The following is a 7,937-nucleotide window of genomic DNA, read 5'->3' on the forward strand; positions in this document are numbered from 1 at the left end:
CCGCTGGTCAGGCAGAAGGGCGTGGCTCCGTCCCAAATCACACCCCACACACTACCCCTAAACACTCCTACTGCAATCACTCACAACACCGCCTCCTGCTGAACTGGAGTACAAAGAGTCAAGTCCAGGGTTTTGTTTTGGCCAAGCAGCTGCATCCAAGCCTTACATCACCAAGTGCAATGCAAAGCGTCGGATTCAGTGGTGTAAAGCAGGCTGCCACTGGACTCTAGAGCAGTGGAGATGTGTTCTCTGAAGTGACGAATCACGCTTCTCTGTCTGGCAATCCGATGGACGAGTCTGGGGATAGAGCTTTTTCAATCGCTGCCCCTAAATTATGGAACAACCTACCACTCCATATTAGACAGGCCTCTTCACTGGCTATTTTTAAAACTAGTCTTAAAACCCATTTTTATTCCTTGGCTTTCAATCCAGCATGAGACTTCTCATTGTTTCTAGTGTTTGTTTTATGTTTTATAATTATCTATGTACAGCACTTTGTCACAGCTGTTGTTGTTTTTAAAGTGCTCTATAAATAAAGTTGAGTTGAGTTGAGTTGAGGGTTTGGCGGAGAGGGGATTATGGTGTGGGGTTGTTTTTCAGGAGTTGGGCTCGGCCCCTTAGTTCCAGTGAAAGGAACTCTTAATGCTTCAGCATACCAAGAGATTTTGGACAATTTCATGCTCCCAACTTTGTGGGAACAGTTTGGGGATGGCCCCTTCCTGTTTCAACATGACTGCGCACCAGTGCACAAAGCAAGCACATTCACATGCACTCACACACTAAAAGCCATGTTTCACAGTTTAAATGTTATTTAATGGTAAAAATTATTGAATTAGTTAGTTATCTTAGTTTAATCTCTGTTTCGGTTTTTGGTTACCAGATTTGTTTTCTTTTAAATGAAACATGATGCTTTACTTACAGTTCACAGCTAGCAGTACCATTCATGCACAATTTGAGGCGAGATCGAACCATTTCATGTAGTGACCAGTTTTTGATTAGTAGTCCAGTAACCACTAAGCCACCAATGCTCATTAATAGATTAATTGTTGCCACAAGTTAAAAAGGATGAAAAGGCACCTTACTTAAACTTAAAACGTCTAAGCCTGTAGTTAAAACAGTAAAGAAATGGACCAGAGAGGCTAAACTAGAACTACAGGACTGTTTTGAACACACGGATTGGTCTGTTTTTGAAACTGCAGCTGCAAACCTGGATGAACTGACGGACACTGTAACATCTTACATCAGTTTCTGTGAAGAGGTGTGTGTGCAAACTAAAACCTTCTGCACATACAGCAACAACAAACCATGGTTTACACCCAAACTCAAACAACTGCGTCGGGTCAAGGCGGACGCCTACAGGAGTGGAGATAGGGCCCTGTACAACAAGGCAAGAAACACACTAACCAGGGAGATCAGTGTGGCTAAAAGAAACTACACTGAAAAGCTGAAAAAACGTTTTTCAGCCAACGACCCTGCTACAGTGTGGAGAGGCCTTGGAGAAATCACCAGTTACAGGAAACCTCCCCCACCCATAGATGCAAATAAAGACCTTGCAGACGACCTCAACGACTACTTTTGTAGGTTTGAAAGTGACCACTTCACACCCATCAATCTACCCACCTCATCTGCATCTGTTATTTCATCTCTGACACCACCACCACCCTCCCCCCCAGTCACCCAGGCTACACTTGAGATAGGTGTGAAAGATGTCAGCCAGCTCTTCCGGAGACAAAAGACCAGGAAATCGTCAGGCCCGGACATCTCTCCCTCCTGTCTCAAAGCCTGCGCTGACCAACTGGCTCCAATTTTTACACGTATCTTCAACAGATCCCTGGAACTGTCTGTTGTTCCCTCCTGTTTCAAATGCTCCACCATCATCCCGATCCCCAAGAAACCCTCCATAACTGGACTGAATGACTACAGACCGGTAGCATTGACATCAGTAGTCATGAAGTCATTTGAACGATTGGTGCTAGCCCATCTGAAGGAAACCACTGGACACCTACTGGACCCACTGCAGTTTGCATATAGGGCTAACAGGTCAGTGGATGATGCAATCAACATGGGCCTTCACTACGTCCTGAAACACCTCGACTGCCCTGGGACTTATGTAAGGATCCTGTTTGTGGACTTCAGCTCAGCTTTCAACACTATCAACCCTGGAATTCTCTCCTACAAACTCTCCCAGCTCACTGTGCCCCCTGCCATGTGTCAATGGATTACCAGCTTCCTGACAGGCAGAACACAGCAGGTGAAGCTAGGAGAAGTCACTTCTCACACTCGGACGGTCAGTACTGGTACTCCTCAGGGAAGTGTTATCTCACCACTGCTCTTTTTACTCTACACCAATGACTGCATCTCCAGTGACCCATCTGTGAAACTCTTGAAGTTTGCAGATGATACTACAATCATTGGTCTGATTCGCGACGGAGATGAATCTGCTTACCGGCGAGAGGTCGACCAGCTGGTGCACTTGTGCAGTCAGAACAACCTGGAGCTTAACACGCTCAAGACTGTAGAGATGACAGTGGACTTCAGAAAACACTCACCAGCACTGCTCCCACTCACAATTTCCAGCAGTCCTGTTTCAACTGTGGAGTCCTTCAAGTTTTTGGGCACTATCATTTCCCAGGACCTGAAGTGGGAGTATAACATCAACTCCACTCTCAAGAAAACCCAACAGAGAATGTTCTTTCTGCGGAAAATGCGAAAGCTGGGACTGCCACAGGAGCTGCTAAGACAATTCTACACTGCGGCCATCGAATCAGTTCTGTGCACTTCCATCACAGTCTGGTTTGGTGCAGCCACAACACAACAAAGGAACAGACTGCAGCGACAGGTGAAGTCAGCTGAAAAAATCATTGGTGCTCCTCTGCCCTCTCTCCAGGACTTGTATACTTCAAGAACCAAGAAACGGGCAGAGAAAATTATCACTGACTTCTCACACCCTGGACATTACTTTATCCAACCCCTCCCCTCCGGCAGGCGCTATAGATCCATCCACATTAAAACCACCAGATTTAAAAGCAGTTTCTTCCCACAGGCGATCTCCCTACTAAATAAATAAATGACTGATAATACATAACACGTAAGCGTAAAAATATTAATCTGCTGCCAAATTGACTACACTGCAGTACTCATCCTACATGTTGTGCACTTTACTGTTTTGTAAATATTTCAGATGCTGCTAAATTACATATCTGTATATTGTGTGTATATAATCTTATAGTTTGGATAATTTTTGTGATTTTGTGTTTAATGTTTAATGTATACGTTGCTTGTACACTGTATCGTACCATTACTAGAGAGATACCATCAGCCGGAAACAAATTCCTTGTGTGTATCCACATACCTGGCCAATAAATCTGATTCTGATTCTTCCGATCACAGAACACGCTTTATTAAACTGTTCATATAGAGTTTAAATACAAGGCTGTGTTAAGTGTCTGGTTGATGTTGATCAGGGAGAGGAAGTGAAGAAAAGGTCCAAGGTCGTTCACAGGTCCATATAACCTGTGGGCAGAAAAGTTAAGCTGTCGAGGGTTTTGTTTTGGTCCAAAACGACTTACAGTACTGTGACAGTATATTATCTAAGCAATTGAGGGTTAAGGGCCTTGCTTAAGGGCCCAACAGTGCAACCTGTCTATTGTGGGGCTTGAACCAGCAACCTTTTGATTACTAGTCCAGTACCCTAACCACTAGGCTACAACTGCCCCTAATGGCTAGTTCACACTACACAATTTTTGCCCTGATTTTTGCTCATCAGGAGCTTTTGGATCTGAAATCTGTAAAGTTGCTTTACATTTACAGCATTTAGCAGACAATTTTATTCAAAACGACTTATAGTTGTGACCTTCTGATCACTAGTCCAGTACCTCACCACTAAGCTTGGAGACCATGTCCATTGTAAAAAAGCACTATACAAATAAATAGCTGTTATGAAGGCAAAGGCTAGAGCTACTCCACATTAGATTTTCCAGTTTCTTGCCCACTTGTCTGTTCATTTCCAAACTGGATGCAAACAGGCCATTACAGTTCCCTACCTAGTGTACGTTTGCATATGTGTCGAGCACAGTGCTCATTCACTTATAATTAGGGATGTACTCATCCTGTTTTTTATTTCCTAATATCTGCAGACTTTTGTTTACCAAGTAAAAAAGACACAGGCAGCAATGTGTATGCATGCTTATATATAAACCATTTAGGCAATTATTACTCTGATACAATACTCAAAATTAAAAGGGTTCATCCCTATTTATAGTTCTTGCCATACTGATAGATACTGGCAAATCCACTTCTACTAATTTTAGATATTTGTAATGAGCCAGAACATTTGGACCAGGCACTTAATTTGCTTTTAAAACATGTCTGATCTGCCAAAAGAAACATCTGAAAGAGTCCTGTGGTATCTAGTACCAGGACATTACCAGCAGGTCTTTCAGTAGGTTCTGGTGCCATCTACTTTGCAGGTTAAAAATGCACATGTGCCTGGCTGTCCACATAATTTTGGAGAAGTCACAATTCATCAGACCGGTTGACAAAAATCACACAGTAACAAAACTATGTGTGAACGTGTTTGAAAATAGCAGGTATTGTGTTGCAAATCAACAACTGTAATGCAAATAGCTTACAACCGGGTGGAGTTAGGGTTCTGACACGCTTGATTAAACTCTTCATATAGAGTTAAAATACAAGGCTGAGTTAAGTGTCTGGTTGAAGTTGATGGGGGAGAGGGAGTGAAGAAAAATCGTTCACAGGTCCATATAACCTGTGAGCAGAAAAGTTAAGTCCTTTGTATATACTGTTTGCAAAACAGGAGTGTGAACAGACAATGCTCAGGGTGGGTAGGGTGCTTAATTAGCACGTTTGGATGTTTGAGAAACTTGTGGGTAGAAATAAGCATATGGCATGCGTTTTTGTTATTACATTTTGTACTAGTGCATAAAACACTGATTATAAAACGGATAGTTCTGGTCCTAAAATCTGATTGGCTGAGCCGCGTTCGAAGCCGTTGTAAAATCCCCGATAAACGCACACCTATGACCACCTCACATCATTCCATATTAATACGCCACTGAATAGAAAAAATTAATGTTATTTTCGCCCTCATGTTGCCTAGCAACACTGTTAATCGAACTATTTTGCGTCGCGGAAGAATGCTTTATTGTAAGTTTATACACAATAAATACATTTATGAATTAAACATTGTTGTATTTATTATATTTTATGATGACCGCCGTTTTATAAAAGCAATAAGCCACTCGAGACCGTGCATTACTGTTATGATTTTAGCACGGGGAAAGAAGTTTTAGGCACTCCGCTTCGCGTCGTGCCAAAAACGTCATCCCCGTGATAAAATCACAGTAATGCACGGCCTCTCGTGGCTTATTGCTTTATTTTACACACAATGTGTTTTAATGTATAACTGTTCATATTAATAAAAGTATGGATTTATAACCATTACTTTTGTAGCAACTTAGTTGTTATGAAATGCTTGAAGGCATCTATGGTTAGAATTTGCAGGAGCATGGTTGTTTTAACTTATTATTTACAGCTCATCGTAAATTCTACCTGGTTATAAAGGTCATGTATTTGCAATTTTTAAATTCCCTTAAAATGTTAAATGGATTTATCTCAGGAAATTGTGAACACCAGTGAACATCCAGCGAATGGACATTGAGAAAGTGGACTCTTATAAGTACCTGGGTGTTCACCTCAATAACAAACTGGACTGGTCAGTTAACACTAACGCACTCTATAAAAAGGTCAGAGCAGACTCTACCTACTCAAGAGACTGCGGTCATTTGGAGTGCGGGGGGCACTCCTGAGGACTTTTTTTGATTCAGTGGTGGCATCAGCCATCTTTTATGGTGTGGTATGCTGGGGCAGCAGCATCTCTACAGCGGACAGGAAGCGACTGAACAAACTTATTAAGAGGGCCGGCTCTGTCCTGGGGAGCCCCTTAGATCCAGTGCAGGTGGTGGGAGACAGAAGGATGTTAGCCAAGCTGGAGAATGACTCCCACCCCATGCATGAGACTCTGGCAGCACTGGGCAGCTCCTTCAGCGACAGGCTGCTTCACCCCAAATGTGTGAAGGAGCGGTATCGCAGGTCCTTCATTCCTGCGGCTGTTAGACTGTATAACCAGCACTGTTCCCGGCAGATCACACACACACTTTAAATCGTTCATAACAATGTGCAACTTTTTCCCCATGTGAAATTATTACAATGTGCAATATTTTCCCCAAGTGCCATTATTTGTTTTGAGTTTTTCCTGACTTTTTTATTATTATTGTTATACATTGTACTTTTTATTGTCTATATTTTGTACTGAGTGCTTTACTATCCCTTTGCTGCTGCAACAATGTGAATTTCCCCACTGTGGGACTAATAAAGGACTATCTTATCTTATCTTATCTTATCTTAATTTTTAGGGCCATGCAAGTAATTCAACTTTCTTGAGGAATCAGAACATGCCACGTCCACACAGAAAGGACCCAGATAAATAGATAGACACTACTACTACTACTACTAGTAGTAGTAATAATAATAATAATAATAAAAATACTGCATTATTACACAAAACTATGCAGTTAATCGTTTTACAGTAGGTGCATATTTTTACATACACTACTTTTATATTTGCACTGTAGTTCACTTTATAATTTACATTTACAGCAGACGCTTTTATCCAAAGCGACTTACATAATGAGCAATTGAGGGTTAGGGGCCTTGCTCAGGGACCCAACAGTGGCAACTTGGTGGTGGCGGGGCTTGAACCAGCAACCTTCTGTTTACTAGTCCAGTACCTTAACCACTGAGCTATCACTGGCCTTAATTTATACTTTACAGTTGTTATTTACAATCTATACGAGTCTCATACTGAAATAACACCTCCATATGTACCCACAGGCCCTGTTGTTGTGATTATACAGGTACTTGTTTGTATAATGTGAATCTTTGTAGTGTTTACTTTTAATCCATGTAACTCGCTACTAAGGAATTAATTTTAATCTGTCTATCTATATCTGCCTGCCTGCTTGCCTGCCTGTCTGTCTGTCTATCTGTCTATCATATTTAGAAGTGCCTGATGTGGGTTTCGAACCAAGTCACTATGAGTACAGCTCATAGGAAACAACACAAACAAAACGTCATGTTTTCATATTGTTTAAAGCATCAAAAGGTCCGTTTTGGAGAGTTTTTTTTTTCCAAAGTTGCAGTTTCTCTTTCTTCTCTTTTCACTTTTTTCTGTCTCTGAAAGTATGTATTACCCTACATATTGGTGGATTGGAACTGAACCCCAATGACGTCTAAGATGCGCGCACACGCCAGAAATGCGCGTGACCCGATCTCAGACAAAACAATGGCACAAAAGATCCTGGATTAACTGAATACAAAATATCTAACGTGCAACAATTCATCGTTACACCATACAAAAATACATAAATAAATAAAATATAATCCGCTTACCCAAACACTACAATAATAATAAAAATGCAGTGCAGTCTTATATAGGTCTTGTATTCAGTAAAGTGTCATTGTCGATATGTCTTTATATATTATCAACATCATAATCATCATTTATCGCATATGATGTTTTATTTATTTTCAACGTATAAATCAAGTTGAGCAATTAAATCGTAATTGTACATTCAAACACTTATGTTTAAGTTTCCAGACTTTTGAATTTGACTGTATGTCTCATTCAATAGATGTATGTATATAAAACAGAAAAACGCAGTATTTACAAGGCTGATGCGTTTTTTAAATGTCCATCCGTCTTACTTCTTAATTTTGCCTTAATTAAAACCGTCCGTGATTGCGTATAATGGTCATATATGTTAAGTTAAGGCATTACTACACGGGACCTCGTGGCGCAACGGTAGCGCGTCTGACTCCAGATCAGAAGGTTGCGTGTTCAAATCACGTCGGGGTCA

The 7,937-nt window shown here is 41.1% G+C and overlaps 1 non-coding gene across 1 annotated transcript; it reads left to right on the forward strand.

The window, feature by feature from the left end:
- The first annotated feature begins 7,865 nt into the window (after window positions 1-7,865).
- trnaw-cca (transfer RNA tryptophan (anticodon CCA)) lies at window positions 7,866-7,937 on the forward strand. Its single transcript has one exon. It is a non-coding gene; the product is annotated as a tRNA-Trp (tRNA).

This window comes from Trichomycterus rosablanca, chromosome 1 (genome assembly GCF_030014385.1).
Source record: "Trichomycterus rosablanca isolate fTriRos1 chromosome 1, fTriRos1.hap1, whole genome shotgun sequence".
Taxonomy (NCBI): Eukaryota; Metazoa; Chordata; class Actinopteri; order Siluriformes; family Trichomycteridae; genus Trichomycterus; species Trichomycterus rosablanca.